The sequence below is a fragment of the Catharus ustulatus genome, chromosome 1, assembly GCF_009819885.2.
Source record: "Catharus ustulatus isolate bCatUst1 chromosome 1, bCatUst1.pri.v2, whole genome shotgun sequence".
NCBI lineage: Eukaryota > Metazoa > Chordata > Aves > Passeriformes > Turdidae > Catharus > Catharus ustulatus.
The window spans coordinates 111,859,227-111,876,200 of NC_046221.1; the positions used below are offsets into that span (position 1 = coordinate 111,859,227).

Sequence of the window (16,974 nt, forward strand, 5' to 3'; positions counted from 1 at the left end):
TTTATCAGACTCTCAGGTTTATAATAACAAGCAGAGAGAGTTCCTCAGCACTGTTTCTATCTGTTGCTCTCTCCTGTACTTGAAAAATTGAATGATCTTTTCTTTTTTCCTGAGTCTTGAAAAGATCTCTCTACTTCAGTGTGTGTGAGAGAGGACAAGGTATTCTCTTTTTATTTACTTTTCTTATGAAATTCTTCTTTCTGAAAGGCCTTTTTTTTTCCCCCTTGGCCATTTTTTCCCCTTTCTCTTCATGCCAGAGCACTGGAGATGTGGAAGGACTGAGTAAAAGCATTAGCAACTGTCTCATCCTTGTGAATGCAGAACAGTATTCTTTCACAGTGCTGGGTCTTTTCATGTCTCTTTCTCTGTGCTAGATTTCTGTTTTAATTGTTTAAAGAGCAGCTTGGTTTCTCTTCCCACCTTGAAGGTAGAATGCTTCAATAGCCACTTTTGTAATATATTCCTGGACTTCTAACATGGCAAGCAGTGTCTGGATTAGACATGATTTCTCTATGAATGGTTTCTACTCTACTGGGATAACTATTCTGTTGTCCAATATTTGTGGTCCAAAATTGTGCTCAAGGAAACTGTCTGGGAGTTGTGCAAGTTTTCATGTAGAGAGCTTCTCAACAAAATCACTTTTGATGTGAGAAAAGACCTGGACTCAGAGTGCAGTCGTGGAGATCAGCATGAGTAGTGAAGATGCCCTGGTGGTTTTCCTACCAGGTCTGTAAGGCGCCCATCAATTTTTCTGTGTATGTGGGGCTCTTCCTAGAGATCTTGTGCTAGCCCTGCTGAATGACCTTAGGAACAAGAAACCAGTTCCTTCAGCCTCCCAGGTGTTCAGTCAACTGCCCAGAACTGGGTCCATGGCATTCCCAGCTAAGGGAAGACCTGTGAGTCAGGTGCTTGCCCCTATCTAGAAATAACTAGAATTCCTCAAAGAGAGGAAAGCTCTCAACATTAGCATTTTTAGGAAGGTCTGGCCATACTGTGTCTTTCTGCACAGGGAACAGCAAACAGCAAGATAAACAGCAAGCCCTGATGGAGTTTCTGTTTTTCTGGAATATTTTAGTGATGGGGGAACTTGGGCAACACAACTTGAAATAAATAGCCTGGCTTGGAAAAGCCATTTGTAATTGAAACATGGGGGTCTGTGCATATTAAATATGTAAAATTTTTCTAATATTCAGAACTGATCAGCTTCTTTGCTTAGTGTGCTCTGAGTTTCTTACTAGAAAGATACTGTGTAAAATCACTAACCATAATCCAGCTGTTCATGACTACCAAGCATGTTGTTTTCTCTTTGCAGTACAAAGGTCAGCTGCATTAAAGTGGATGATTTTATGTGATTACTAGCTGCATCCATCTCTGATTGCTATAAATACAAACACAAGTTTCTTTGAATGGTGATAGGCTGAATCTCCTCAGTATAAGGGCTCAAGATGAGCCAGATATACAACAGTATGTGTGGACATTTTGGCCACAAGTCATATTTCTTTTCAAAATCTCTTTTTTTCTTGACTGTTCTTCACACCTTTCACGTTTTCCTTCTGTGGATTTATAAAGGTGTGTTTATGCCTGAGTGCTGTTTTGGATAAGAAGGTATCATTAAAAGAACAGTAAAAGAAGAGGGGCTTCTACTCTTTCTGTCTGCTGCCCATCCACCTTTTTCTCTTGGATCATGTATGTGGCAAAAATACTAGAAGCAGCATGGATACCATGGTAATACTCCAGAGCAGAATGGTTTGGAATCAGGGAAAAACTGTATATGCACAGTATCTACTCCATACCATGGTCTTTTGGGCTCTGATGTCCTCTGAAATGGCCATATTCTATAATTAGAGGCCTTCATTATGCCTTTCCCCTTTCAGATGTGTTTAATGGCTGTGTATTTTGAAAAATTCACCAAGTAGCAGAAGGTGTTTGCAAAGCTTTTTCTGACAAGCCTTTCACTGAACCTCAACTTACTTCCAGGTCAATGCATACCATATATTTGTGTCTGGACACAGTTGCAGGTTGTCATTTTACTCTGTCCCCACCAAACTCTGCTGAGGTGGGTTTTCTGGGTCTGTTTTCTCTGCATTTGTCAGAGAGAAATCAGTTGGCTGTGGATAGATAGGCTTTGTATGTGAGATCCCATCCTTACTGATGCTAACAGGTTTAGTTGCTGTATGTGTTCAAAACCCAGGGAAAAAGTGTGGTGTTCCAGGAAGTCTCATTCCCTCACTGTGTGTCAGGTTTCTGTGTTGTGTGCTAGCAACAAGAGCAAAGCTAGCAAGCTGAAATGTTCTCTCTATACCACAGCATTCCTCAGAAATTTCTTCTACCTTGTGAATATTTCATAGCAGGACAATTTACTGAATTTACTGTCTTGTGGAGAAAGAAAAGACTTTTTTTGGCTTTGAGTGTATAGAATTCTTAATTGTATAAGACAAAATTGTGTCAAATTTTCCAATTTTACCCTGGAAGGTTTTGACTTTTCTCTCTCTGGTGTCTCCATATTCACAGACTTTTGTGTTCAAGTTTTGCAGTTTGATCCTGTGATTATAGTATGCCTGGAGTTTCTTCAGGATAAAAATCCTGTTTCAAGCTTCCGATAAGGAATATATGATTCTTTCCTGCATTGACACTAAGTGAGACTCACACATGAGGAGATGGGGACTGGGGAGAGAAGGCAGTCTTCTTCTATAATTACATGAGAATATTGTGATATGTGCATTCTCTGCAGGAAACTTTTAAATACAGATAAAATGTATTAATCTTTTCCTCAAGCCTAGCCACGTTAAGTCTTCTAACTGAAATGTGTACAACAGATTTAAAAATCATTATTAGACCTTTAAAATGTCATAAAGATTCAAAGACAGAGAGGCCAGTTTGCCTCTTTAAATTATATGGTGTTCAAGGATGTGTTATTTCAGGAGCTTTTCCAAGACACTGCACTGTCACAGCTTCATTGCTTCAAATGTCACTTCAAGTAGGAGCAGTTTTTATAACTACACAGCAAACTCAAGATGGTTTAATGGAAATTATTTCTTCATGTGTCAAAATGACCCCTTTGTTTCTCATTTTACTCTTTTGTTGCCTGCAGCTAATCTGGTTTTTGGGTTATCAGATCCAAGCATCTTACAATGCTGACTCTAGCAGCGGCATTCAGCTGGAATGCTGCCTTTTGTTTACTGGTTTCACCAGGCCTCCAGTGCTTTCTTTGGTCATCTGGTGGCTCCACTAATGTGATTTGCACTCCCAGGCTCTGCAGGTAGTCATGGGCTTTTAAAGGGAATTAGAGGAAAGCCTGCCACCCTGGTTGCTAATGAATCCACGGGGTATTTCTTATTGGTGTTTTGTTTTTCCAGATTCTTTTTTTTCTGTTTTATGGTGTTTTTCTTCTGTCTGCTTGGACTTCAGTTTCTAAAGTTGGTTTACCTGGCTGTGTGACATTTACTTTGCTTGAAATAGAAGTACCAAATCCTATTGACCGGTGTGTCCATTTGGGGTTCTCTCAGGAACTATAAATAAGTATGGAAAAAATAGATGGCTACAGAAATACTCGACAACTTCTTTTTTACAATACATATTATACAAAGCTTGTTTTTGGTAGTAGGGGATGTGGTAAAAAGAGACAAACTTCAACCTTCATGAAAACTCTAACTATTAAAATAGGAAATGTTGGCTAATGTAGGGCAGTTGAAATGTTTTGCTAATGAGGTTGCAGTTGGAATCCTAAATTTTCACAAGCACACCAGGAGAAGGTGCAAGTTTATAAACACTCTCAGCACAGTCTTACAAATTTGAGCCAATGAAGGACATAGTCAAATAAATATTTTATTACAGTTTTTGTAAAAAAACCAAATTAAACTGGAGAGGGTTTTTTGATATGAAAAGCATATGCACAAAAGAGGATATTTTCTTAAAACATCTTCGGCTCTTTTCCTGGAGCAAAGGAGAGTTTCAGACTCTGAGGAGTTAAGTTGAGTAGCATGTCAGATGCTGAGTAAGATGCCATTCCTTCTTATATCCACAACCTCTTACTTAAGTATCCTTGTGGATTTGAGTGGGGATTAATAGAGTGATTAGGGTTGGTTGGGGTTGTTTTTTTTTTCCCAGATTAGTCCTGCAGTTTTGTTAGGGCCAGTATTTTGCTTGCACAAAAACAAGCACAATGTCAATGTTTTTAAAGCTTCACTCTAGTCTCATTAAGACTCAACCTACTGTGGCAGGATGTGCAAATTTTTTTATATTTTTCATAACATACTTTTCATCCATTTCTGTTGTTTTAGAATGGAAGAGAAAAAATCTGTGATAAAAGCAAAATCTGCATAATACTTTGGAAATAAATGGGCCCTTTCCATGCAAAAATAGTTAATATTGATTCTATTCTTATTGTTGTTTACCTTGAGAGCAAGTCTATCAAATCTGAAGAATTTAGATTGGTAAGAGGTGTGCCAGTGATATGTGGTTTATAGAGTTGGGTCTTAAGAGTAGAAGAAAACTTTAGGAAAGTTGAAGTACACAAACATATTTCAGTACCCTGGCTTTGTGCGCTTCTGTGGTGTCAGTGCTGTAGGATTTTTATATTATATGTGTGTGTTTATGTTTTTTAATATACAAACTGAATGTCACAGCATTAAATTTTGTTCAAAGGATGTCAGTATAATTGTTGAATTGTTTTATTTTTTTGCTTCAGGAAAAAATAACCCCATAGAAATTCAGGTGCAGGGGTTTTAATAGTGGACAAATAAAGCAAGAGTGTATCGATTGAGTTTTACTAGGCTGGCAGCAGCACTGAAGGTCCTCATGATGCAGAAGTTTGTGACCCATGAAATCTCCATTTTCCTTCTATTGGTAATATATCTTGAAGTACAGAAGCTTGGAAAATGCATCCTGGGTGACCTAACACATTGATTATCTACAAACAGAAAATTATTTGAGCTTATTGCTAAAAATGTGTTTGTTACTAGTAAATATGGGAGATAGGCTTAAATTAGATTGTTAAACAAGTGTTCCCTGAGCACAAATTCACTGAGGCAACAGACAGTCCTTACAGGTACAAATAAGATCTGGTATATTTTCCTTTAAAATGCTTATTTCAGATGCTTGGCCATTTTGCAGATTCAGTTTCATCACCTTGCATGCCAGTGCCCAAAAATCAAAATTTTGCTTTAAGTATAGTACTTGTGTCTGATTGAAGGAAATAAAGGGCGGTAAGGCATTGAGCAGAGTTATTTCTAAAATGGGTAAATATCCAAGGTTCATTAAAAGAAGCCTGTAGCACACAGACACACCAGCAGGCAGATTTTACAGCTCTGTCCACAGCACAGAAGGAAGATAAATCATGGCCATCCCCCTCTCATTTTTGAAATGGTTCAACCCTGGGGTTTAGCTGAAGGACTTAAGGAGTTTTTGAAGTGCAAATAGACTGGTGAAGGGTAAACCTTTTCAGAGTTTCATTTAGATGGATTTTTTTTTTCTGTGTGGATTTCTGGCACCAGCTGAGATCTGGAAAGCCACAGGATTTTTTTGTTTTTGATCAATCAAGCAAGCAGAACTTGCCATGGGGGTGTACATTCTCTGCATACATATTGATTCTATTGTGTTTAAAAGTAGTTAATTTAATCAGGGCTTTTTGAAACCTTCCCTGGTAAAACTTGCATTAATGAAGCTGTCATTTCAAGGTCATGTTTCAGTGTCAATAACTTAATGGTAATGACAGAAGTTACCTGAAAGTTTATCATCAATTTTTTAATCATTCCTTGTTACAACTGCATTGAATGAGAACTGATTTTACATAAATGCCTGTAAAAATGTTCAGCTTCAATTGGAAAATGTGACTCTCATTAGATGAGAGATTTTCAAAGCAGTCTGGAGTCACCAAACACTTTAATACTGATGGTTCTGATACTGTTCACTGCTGTTTGGATCAGTACCCTTGGCCTGCCCTATTCCATACAGAGTTTGGGTCCCGTAGTCTATTTTACACCTTGCCTCTTCCAACAAAATGCTTGTAATATCAGAGTTTTTATTCAAGGCTCTTTCTAGTAGTTTTGACCTTTTACCTCACATTTTGTCTTGTTTAAAAGCAGCAGCTTGCAGAAGATGGATTGCATATTAACTATAAACACTTCTCTTTACTGTGATAAATGTTTGGAAATAAAATGTGTAAGGGCTGGCTGTTTGATAAGATGCCCATTTGAGTGCAGAGTACAGATTTTATAAGGCAGGATGCAGTTTACTACTTTTTCATCCATATCTGATGGCAAGATCTTCAAGTATTTTGGGTGAAAGCATTACATACTTTCAAGATCTTTTTCCTGTGCGGATGTAAAGTGCAGACTTCATTATTTGCTTCTTCGATTTATTTGGGTTGGAAGGAGCTTCAGAAAGCTGTTCTGGACATGGTGACACTCAAGGATGTGCTGGTGCATCCCCCAGAGTCAATTTTCTCATTTCTTTTCTTCTTGGTAGTTGCAGTATGCCTTGAACCCTGCCAATTGCTGAGATAGGAGGTGGAAAGCAGAGTCTTGCATAAAACTTTTTCAATCATATACCAGTAATGATCTTCTGTAGATTTTCCTGTTCGTGTTTTTCCCAACTGAATGGGATTTTATCAAAGATTTCGGTGTCTCAGATCACTTGGTGGCTCAGATTAGGAGAGGAGCTCTAAAGGTGTCTGAGGCCCAGAGCTGGGATCCTCTTTAGGAAGGACCAAACTAGTTGTTAGTTTAATTTCTGTGTGTTGGATGTCCAAAATGGTACAGCAGAATGGCATACTGTGGTAAAATGGCCTATATCTTAAAATGGTGTATTTATACCTTACTTATGTATTTACAGTCTGGTGGTTTGATTGTGATGTGCTGTGAGAGCACAGCAGAAACGTTCTACATCAGAATAGGGACTTAAAATCATAACTCATCACAAATTAATAAATATGGCTAAATACAATCAATAAATAGATCTTAAGAAGTCCATGTTGATTTTTCCCTGACTTTACACTGGATAGAAGATGTTTGGTTATCAGGCCCCCATCATGGTCTTCTATTTTGCAACTCTAACTTTGCATCCATAAAACTCACATGTTCTCAGTCTCCTGTACTGTAATGGTCATTATTTCATGCAGTGTTTGAAAACTGAGCATGAGATGCTGTTTAAAGCTTTACTGGGAAAGACAGGGAAATTCTTTGTATCTCACTGTAGAAGAGGTGTTCTCAGCAGTTTTGGTGTCACCTTTGCAAATGTGACACTGGAAGAAGCTAATATAACATTTCCTTTTTTTAAAGTAATGTTTTCTACCACCCAGGACTCTTCAGCAAGTCCTGTTCCACTGACTGGATGGAGAATTTTGGGTGTATTTCAAATCAGCAGTTCTTAGTTTTAGTCTTACGGGCACAGAGGGCAGATTTTTGTTTAGGAACAGGCATCATTCAGGGATATGTGGGTGTTGGCTGGAAAATCTATCATTCTAATTTAATTTTTTTTTAAGTGGTGCATGCTCAAATGTCAAAACACTGAGGGGCTGTTACTTGCAGATTACAGATTTATCAAGCAGCTGTGACATTAAAATAATCTTACTCTGGTTACAGTATGCATTTGTCAAGGGCACAGGCTTGCACAATGATTCTGAATTCCTGTGGAATTTAACTGAGCAACAGCTGGTCTGTAGGATGTGTAGATTTTAACAAGGTAATGTCTGTGTTTTGGCAAAGGACTTGTGTGACCTTCTACGGAAGCTGTTCCAAAGTGCCTTCTTTCTTCATTCAAGTCTGTAGGGGTCCTGAAACAGTATTTGTGTGAAATTTCTCCATTCTCTCTTTGCCTCTTGATTTTATCACAGGTAAATTCTACAAAATTCTTCAATGGATTATTAGGGAGGAAAAAAATAAAGTAAAAAGGTCACCAACACCACTATCTACAGCTTAGGACAGAAAAAATACTCTTTTTGGCTTGTAATTGTGTCAGATTCCTTTTCCCCACAGCTGTTGGTTGGTTTTTTTTCACTTGAGAGAGGTTTATGGTGCTGTGTCTGCCAGGATAACCGTGTCTCAGGGTTGAAGTTGTATTTCTCCCTGAGTTCCTAGAGGTGATGTTATCTTTTGTTCACTCAACAGTATGGTCATTCCTGAGAGCATCTGTCACTTTAGGCATTGTAAGATGGATGGGTCTCAAGTGAACTGCTAGTTGAAGCAAATGGTAAAAATAAGAAAAGAGATGGGGGTTGGGGGTCTTCAGAGGGGACAGACCACAAGGAAGTACTGTTAAAAATCAAAAGTAAGCCAGACCATAGTGGAGTAAAAGAGCCAAGATGTGGATCATGTTAGCAGATCTCACAGGTCTTGGTAATGAAAATTGGTGGCTGATGAATTCTGAAGAGATCTTCCACATCTTGGCAAAAATGCTGTTGATTGGTTTCCTATTTCATTTGCAAATAAAGGAGGATAAGAAGGAGAGGACCTGAACATAAGATGAAATTTTTTTTTTTTTTTTCACATTATGTCCTATGGTCAGGACAAATTAATGTTGTCAATAATCAGGAAAACAGTTTATGGGTTTGTATTTCTTAAATATTGTGGGACAATCTGTCAGTCCTGAGTGGGCATGTAACAGTATAAAAACCAAATCAGCATATCAGCAGTTTAGCTTTTGGAAAAAAAATAGAAACTTAAAAATTTATAGTTGATGGTATTTCAGAAGGTACTTAATATTTTTAAAAGAGGTAAGGTTCCCTACAGCATTTCTGATTTAGCTGGACTAATTGAGTTCGATTTTACAGGGTTAGAAATGGTGCAAAACTACACAAACCCCAAGAAAGCTCCCTTGAATGCACTGACAGGCAGATCCATACCCCCCACCCCCAAGCTGAGCAAAGGTCTGTGTTTGCAAAAGCAGCCAGCAAAGGACAAAAGGCACTCACAGCCCAGTGTGTGTCAAGGTTTGGGAAGGGTCCAGGAGGATCTTGGCTTGAAAAATTATTTTGTCACACTGTTGGCATTGGTCCATAAGGGGAAGCACTGGTTGAAAGGCGAAGAAATTAAGATGATTAGAAGCTTTAAAGCTTCACAAATGGTGGAGTATCTCTCTTCTCAATGGATGTAAATAATAGATGAAAGACAGAGAGTGACAACAAAGGCTCAGGGCCTTTAAGAGAATGTGTGCAGCCTGAATAGAGGTCTGTGGCCTAGGGCCAAAGGTCTTAGCTTTGAGTGTAATTAGAAGAAAATACAAAAATGTCATTACTAGCAGGTGAAATGTTCAGCACGTGTCTGAAAAATAGCAATTTCAGAGGCAGGAGCTGTTGGAATTGGATTACTGGCATTCTGCAATCGCTGGAGTCTGTGCAGAGCCCTACAGTTTGGCCAGGAGTTGTCTGTGTTATCCCTGCTGTCCATCTGTGCTGGAGCCGCGGCCGGCGTGCCGGGGATGCGCCGTGCATCGGTGGTCCCTGACTGTAGAGCTGTTTGGTGCCTCTCTTCAGAACCCTATAACCTGCCCAAAACCTTTCCTTGAGCCAGAGGAGAGGGTTACAGCTGCTCTCTTGAACAGGCTGGTTTTTAAAATTGAGAGGAGCTTTAAGGCCTTTAATTTTAAAACCTGGAGTTTGAATTCTGGGTGTACAGCTGAGTTCTGGTTTTGCTGGGCCTGGGCCTGTAGTCCCTGCTTTAAGCCTTAAAATCCTATTTGTGAGCGTCAGGGAAAATTCCTTTAAATCTTTTGGCAAAATATGGTCTGTTGCTACTGAGAAACCAAGCCAGCTTGTCTGCCTAAGAGAGTCTTGTCAAAGTCCACTCAGTGAGAACTTAATTTAAAGATTTTCCTGATGTTAATCGGTGTTCTGTACAGCCCTAGGTATTTTAGGAGTTACACTTTTGCTTGCTGCTTACTACACCATTTTTGCCATTCCTTGGGGTATTCCAGGTGTATTTTCTTCGATAAAATGCAATTTCTATTAGTAATGTTTTCACTTCAATACTTTTATGGAAAGGCAGCTAATTCTGATTTAATTTTGAGCATTGATCTCCAGGATAGATAACTGCTCTCCCATTTAGTTTGTTTCTTTATGATTAGTAAAGAATTACTTCTGCATAATGTCTTTTTTTTTTTTTTAATGTTTCTGCAACAGTTAATTTTATCATATTAACGTGATAAATTTCTTATCTGTCGTATAGTGACTTCAGCACCAAAAATGTGCAAATTCTAAGTTTGTACTTCTGGTAGAATGTAGAGAAGCAACCAAGCACTTTAAGCCAAGTATTTCTCTAAAGAAAAATGTGCTTTGTAAAGTCATTGGCCCTCCTTTTTCACTCTAGACCAGGTTTCCACAGGAAGGGTTTTTTGTCTTGCTATAAACAATATGCTGACATGAGTCATTCTGATTTTTTTCTCCCTTTTTATTTTTCAGGTGTTCAGGAGTTTTAAACAACTTTGCAGCAAGGCTTCACAAACTCTTAGCTGCATCCTTTAATCATGACTGCATTTCAAATAGGTTAAAAGGAATCTGAGAAGGTACCGTACTTGCCTTTCCTAGTACATTGTATGTTTGTGATCAGCATCTCTGCTTTCATTTCCATTGACTGCATTTTAGGAGCAGTGTGGACTTCAAATAACGGTTTTATTTTTGATTCAGGCATGTAAAATGTCCAGGGTCTTTAAAAAAATCATGAAATCCAGTTCATATAATCAAAAAGCCTTCAACAGAGGGCTAATTTGCACTTCCACTTTCTTCTTATATACCCATAATGAGGTCAACTTCATTATTTAATGACAGTTCTTTTGAAGCTGTAACAATCTTCTGTTGTTTTACTTAGAGGCTCTGCAAATACCTAAGCAACTAGCTAAATATATGTTTTATGCACTTGGAGGGTGAATGTTTGTTTGTTTATTTGTCCTCTCAAAGGGTTTAAAACAAATGGGAAGAAGAATGCAGATCTTTGTAATGATTGGGATAGATTTGTGCTTCCAACTGAGATTCTCACACGTCTTTTTTTCCCCTGACTTCTGAGAGGGGGGAGGCTTGCCTCAGTACACAATATTGGGCTCACATAGTTTCTTGTTGCATTTAAATAGCCAGCGTCCCCAGAAGGCTGAAGATCTATTCCTGCTTTATGACCTGCTGTATCCCTGGGGGCAAGGGCAGCCCTGAGCGGAGCAAGGGGGTCATGGCCACAGCCCAGGTTCTGAGTGGCGCTTCTGGGCTCCCAAAAAACCTGCCTGCAGGAACATTCTGCTTGGCAACATCTGGAACGTGGTATAAATCTGGAAGAGGGGGGAACCTCTAGGATTTTGCTTTTGCCAGGTGCTAGGAGGAAGCAACATTAGCCTTTTTGATGGGGGGGAGGCAGATTCTGTGGCCCTGAAGTTAGGCTAAACAATTGCAGAGGTCAAAGGACAGCTGAGTGCGGTCAATGAGACACCCTGGGGTGTATTTTGTTACTTAGTAAAAGGAGCAGCATCCTAAAACCCTAAAGGATTCTCTTGAAAATCTGTGTTGTGAAAAGGTTTTATGAGTCTGATGGCAAAAAGTGCTGATTTAGCTAAGGAATGCTTGCTTTTGTGTAAATGAAAGGCTAATCCTTACCAAATGTTGGCAGCTATTATAGTGCAGTCAATGCAGGTCTGAAAGGACAGTTAGAGTAGAAGTGTACTTTGGGATCCCAAATGTTTATCATTTTAATGGTTCTGTAACTGAAAAGATTCCTGAAACTTTCACCCTTTATCCTAAAATTTAAACCATGAATAAAATATCTGAAAAAAGTAATAAGTAACTCTTCACTTATAATTTAAAAAACTGTTCATAAGGGAGCTGTGCCTGCCTAGTTTAGGGTTTATATTCTCTGACAAATTTGCTTTAGATTTTCAGGGCACTGCCTGGTTTAAAGTGTAACTTCCTTTAATCTGCTAACACTTATTAATTGGCTGGATGGGGATTTTTTCTGGTCTCGAGTAATTTTTACTGTTCTTGTTTCAATGCTCATGAGAAAAAAATAAAGAATAGGTTTGGGGTAATTAATTCCTATAATTTGTTTAGCATTATCTTTCTTTAAAAGGACAGCTTATTAACACTTAACATTTGTCATAGAAACAGATAAGAAATCAATGTCAGAGCCAAGACCTTGTAAATAACCCGAAAGGAAATGTAATAATGGCTGTCTTCACCACAGAGGTGGTGGGGGAAGGACTGGGCATGTGGCAGAAAAGGTTCAGTGCTTTTTGTTTTCCTTTGGAAGGGGGGGTTGCTGCAAGGCACGACTCAGGGCCTCTGACTCGCTGGCCCTACTGTCTTACACAAACACTCCTGGTTGTATCTCAGGAGGAAGAAGGTACTTGGGAGCCAGGGGTGGTGGTGTTTTATAGTGACCAGCCTAGTGTTTCACCGTGATCTTTAGAAGAACTCTGTAAAAACAGCGAAAAAGAATAAACTGCATAATTTTCAAGGGGCGGGGAAAGTGAACAAAGAAGTCGACAAGTTGGTTTGGTTTAATTTTGAAAGAAACCTCCTTGCAAAATGCAGCTCTTTGTAGAGTTTAATTTTTAAACTCTGCAGAAGTACTCCATACAGATGGTTAGCATTGATTTATGTCAAGGTTAAGGCACCTTTAAACAAATAAAGTTGGGAATGGATAAACCTACTAAAATACAAATCGCCTATTAAACACAGAAGATGTTTGTATAGCATTCAGGTTGCCACAAAACTGACACATGTCCTGAAATTCTCCTGATAACCCCTTCTAAACTCATCAGGAAATGATGGCATGTGTTTGAGGGGTACACAAGGGAGCAGCCAGAAGGATAGAGATGGAAGGTCAGGCCTTAGCTTTGACTTTCTAGGCTTCAGCTTCATGCTTTTGCAATAGGGTGATGGCAGATGAAGAAAGGATTAAGTGATTTATTTATCAATGGAGGTTGGTCTGGCTTTTGCAGTAGGAATTCAGTGAGAGGTCTGAGACTATTTTCAGCTTTATCCCTACAGACAACAACTATCACATTTTACATACATATCTATGTGGAATTAAGTGCTATATCTGAATAATTAAACTGCTTAGAAGAATACATATTTGAGCTGTAATGTTAATTTTATTTGTAACTTCAGAATTTAACTACTTAGTATGTAAAATACATTTAGATGTGTTATTATTTTTTTCTTGCCTACTGGAGAAAATTTTGTTCAGTATTTTTAAGCTGTTTATTTCTCAGGTGTGTGGGTTTTAAAAAAAATTTAAAAGCAGATTTTAGCCTACAATGAGGATTTTATACATAGTATTTATGTTGTACCGTGGCAACAGTCACAGAAAAATATTTTAAGCCCTAGTTTCTTGAGTGTCAGGATTTACTGGTAGTTTCATATGTATGCCATCAAGAATACATAGAACCTGTAAATATTCTGTGTTGCTGACTCATTAAACCATAACAGCACCTTCGGGAATCAAGATTGCCTGTGCTGGCATGTTTATGTTGCATGTAAATTAAGATCAACCTGTAAATATCAATAAGATTTTTGGGAGAAAAGTAGAGAAGTACATCTAATGCCTTCAACAAGTCAAATACTTTATTATAATTTTTTCTTCATATAAGACATCCTCTTCTCCCCAGTTTATCATAGTGGCTGATGAATTGCATTACAGGACAATATAAGCATTAGAAATTGAAAACTATTTCCTTCTCCTATTAAGTGTTAATAGTATGCGATTTGAATTTTTGGATTTCTGTTTTGAGTAAAGATAAAGATGTTTTTGTTTTTTTTTTCCTAGACCTAAATGGCATTATATAAATGTCATTTGTGGACATTTACCCCACAGATGTCTTTTGAGATTCCTAAGTATCTAGAAAAGGTAGCTTGAATGTCAAAACTCTTCTTTTTTAGCCATATCCCTGGATATGGTGTTCAAATGTTGTTCTGTTGCTTATCTGTTTCTTGCAAATTTCATCCTAACTAAAATCTGGGATATTGCAGACAGTCCAACAATGATGTGCATCTTTGATCTGAAACAGGTTTGCCTCTGGTAATTTCAAAGATTCTGGACAGAACTTTGTTTATTTTAGAGAAGAATTTGTGGTATTCTGGGGAGGGGAGAAAGTAGAGTCAGCTTTGACACATGACAAACACATGTTGTGGAAAAGAAAGAGCTCTACAAAGCACTCTGCACTTGGAAGTTCATTTCCACTAAAATTGTCTATGAGAAATTTGGACACAGCTTCCCACCAGCAGGGAAGTTACAAAAAGTGTCTGAAGGATATTAAATTGACATTACTTGTGGATTTAAGCTGATTTTGACCTATAGAGAGTGTTCTTGTCTGTTCACAGCATTGTTTTCGTGCATAGAAATGGCCATGAAAGCAGCTGGCTTTGTTGTGTTGGTCTTTTCTTGTCTCTGCATCATGGGCTAAAAGTGACTGCAGAAATGTTAGATATGCCTCTCTATCTAGTGACTACATGGGAGCTTCAGATAAGAAAAATCTTGTTTGTTCCCTTCTAAGACACACTTCGAGTCCAAAAGAGCAGAAGCATGATCATCTTGACTTATTTGAAAATGGTGAAATTTTTATTATTTAGAAATGGTCACAGCTCTTTTGGAAGAACTGTGCAGGTATGTGCTCTGAGGGAACTTGACAAATATTTTGACACAACCCTCTGTAAAAGAAGAAGTGCTCATTTCCACCTTTGCTAGTTTCTTTTTAGGGATGACTAAGCCTTGTAAAACCAAGGAGAACTCTTGTTCAGGCTTGCCTGTTTTCCAGCTGGGTTCTAGAGAGAAAAACAGTCCTTTTTCAGAGGATGTGAGGAACCAACAAATTACCTAACCTTCTATCCAAGTGAAGCATTAGTGAAGGTTAGTTTAATTACTTAAGGCTGACTTTATTTCTTCTTAATTAAATTTTATTTCTTAATCCAGAAATCTGTGTTAGGGATTCTTTTAATAATCTATCTGAAGAGGGAGAGGAGCAAAACTTGATGGTGCTTTTGGCAGAATTATGTGCTTTACAAGTGAAGAAGAAGGGGGAAATGCCATGTGTGAGTCACCTGGATGCAGAATATTATCCTTTGTACACAGTCATAGACATGCTCTAGCTGCAGAGACTTTTTCTTTTTTTTCTTTTATTTTCTGTTTTTTTTTTTTTTAATTAGGTTTTTTTGTTTTTTTTTTTTTTTTAATTGGTAACCCTGAGATTACTTTCAAGTTGCATATTTGAAGAAGTGCCATGGTACATTTCCAGCTCTGCCAACTTCAGGGGGGAAAAGTTTGCTTGCAGCAAAGGAAAGGATGAAGTCAACCAAGTTTTACTCCAGTGCTTTATTTTTAGCCTGTTGCAGCTGTCAGAAACCAGAACATGCATCAGATAAGATGAATGCTATGGAAAAATAAAGTATTAAGTGGATATTTTTGAAGAATTGGATTATCTTTCTTTGGAAAGTTTTAAGAGCCAATGTAATCTGTATTACCATTATGCCTATTATTCAGAAAGTTTTATTTTTATTAGTGTCAGTTCGTATGTGTTTCAAGAACTGAGAACTTTCAGAACCATTAATGTCTCTGCAAAATGAATAGTGAGTTGTTTATATTACTTGGTAATAAAAATATCTTTGTCTCTCCTATTTAGCAGCACTTTCACATGAGAAAACTAAAAAAAAATAAAAGAAAATGAGGAAAACAATTTTATTGTAGATACCCATATCTAAAATAATCTGTACAACATTAAGAAAGAAAATCCTTAACAATCTGATGTTGGGATGTATCAGAATGGATTACATTTTTGCTTCTATTTTCTGTATCTTAATAGTGAATTTTTTGCTGTTTTCCTATCAAATAGTGTCATCTTGGTGAGCAGCCTTTAAAAATGTCAAGCAGAAGTTCCTATACAAATGATACCTTCTGCCTGCAATGAATAAATAGCATAAGCTGTGATGTTTAAGACTTGAAATTTTGCAGCTGAGTGGCCTAAGAATTTACAATAATTTACAATAATTCAGGGTTGGCTAAGCCATAATGCACAGCCCTACTCCACAGTCCTATTGAAGACAACCCCAAGCAGCTGAGTTCTGAAGGCAGGTCAGCAGAACTGGTGCAGAGAGAACTTGCTGGAAAAAAATTAAATACAAACAAGCTGAGCAAATTCAGTGGTTGGAAATTACTTCAATATGATTAGCTTCACACAATGGTCTTTGTTAGTTTAGTTGTGTTGAAGAGTTGGTCACAAAATCAATTGATAAGGCATTGGAAGTGTGCCTGGGATTGTAGGTGAAGTGCTCAGTTCCCAGGTGCCCAGTTCTAAAGTGCTTAATAGAGGATAATCTCTCTCATTTTCACCAGCAATGCCAGCTGAGATGCCATTGTGATTGCTTCTTTTCACGGCATTACATGTCTCTTTTGAAACATCGGTGACTTTGCCTTTCAATTTCTCAGGATAGAAGCAACTGGAAAAAAAAAAAACCAAACACCCAAACAAAAACACAGTTCATAAAAGTCAGCAATTAGTGATAATTACCAGCATTAAAATTGGTGACAAACATAGACTTGTGTTTATTTAGAAAGACCATTCACTGAGCTTCCCAGTCATGGCTTTTTTTTTAATGGTGGAATATTAGGCAGTGTTCTGTTGAAATGAACATTAAATCTTCATTAGAAACAAAGCTTTAAATTAACTGGTGCATCTGAGAAGATAGTTTACTTCACAGATTTTTGTAAATTACATCAATAGATTTTATATCTCTAATGCTTCTGAATAGTTTGTTTTGATTGGTAATTACTAAATACAGTTGTTAGCTAATAACTTACAATAAGATCTGTGTATTAACAGAACATATGTTGTTAGTGAATGACTAACTTATGTATATATATAGCTTATGAATGAACACATATATATGAGAAGTATATAAAAATAATGAAGTTTCAATTAAAATACACTGGCTTTGGGAAAAGTTACTGATTTTGAATACATTATTTGAGGAATAAATTAGTGCTTATTTTAGTATGTTAATTGCTTACA

The 16,974-nt window shown here is 37.6% G+C and overlaps 1 protein-coding gene across 6 annotated transcripts in view; it reads left to right on the forward strand.

Moving 5' to 3' along the window:
• The window catches only part of GREB1L (GREB1 like retinoic acid receptor coactivator), a 125,213-nt gene that overhangs the window by 43,706 nt on the left and 64,533 nt on the right, over positions 1 to 16,974 (forward strand). For all 6 annotated transcript variants that reach the window (XM_033080560.2, XM_033080551.2, XM_033080581.2 and 3 more), the window contains one exon: positions 10,394 to 10,497. The gene's annotated coding sequence lies outside the window, so the exon portion shown is untranslated. The remainder of the gene's footprint in view (positions 1 to 10,393; positions 10,498 to 16,974) is intronic.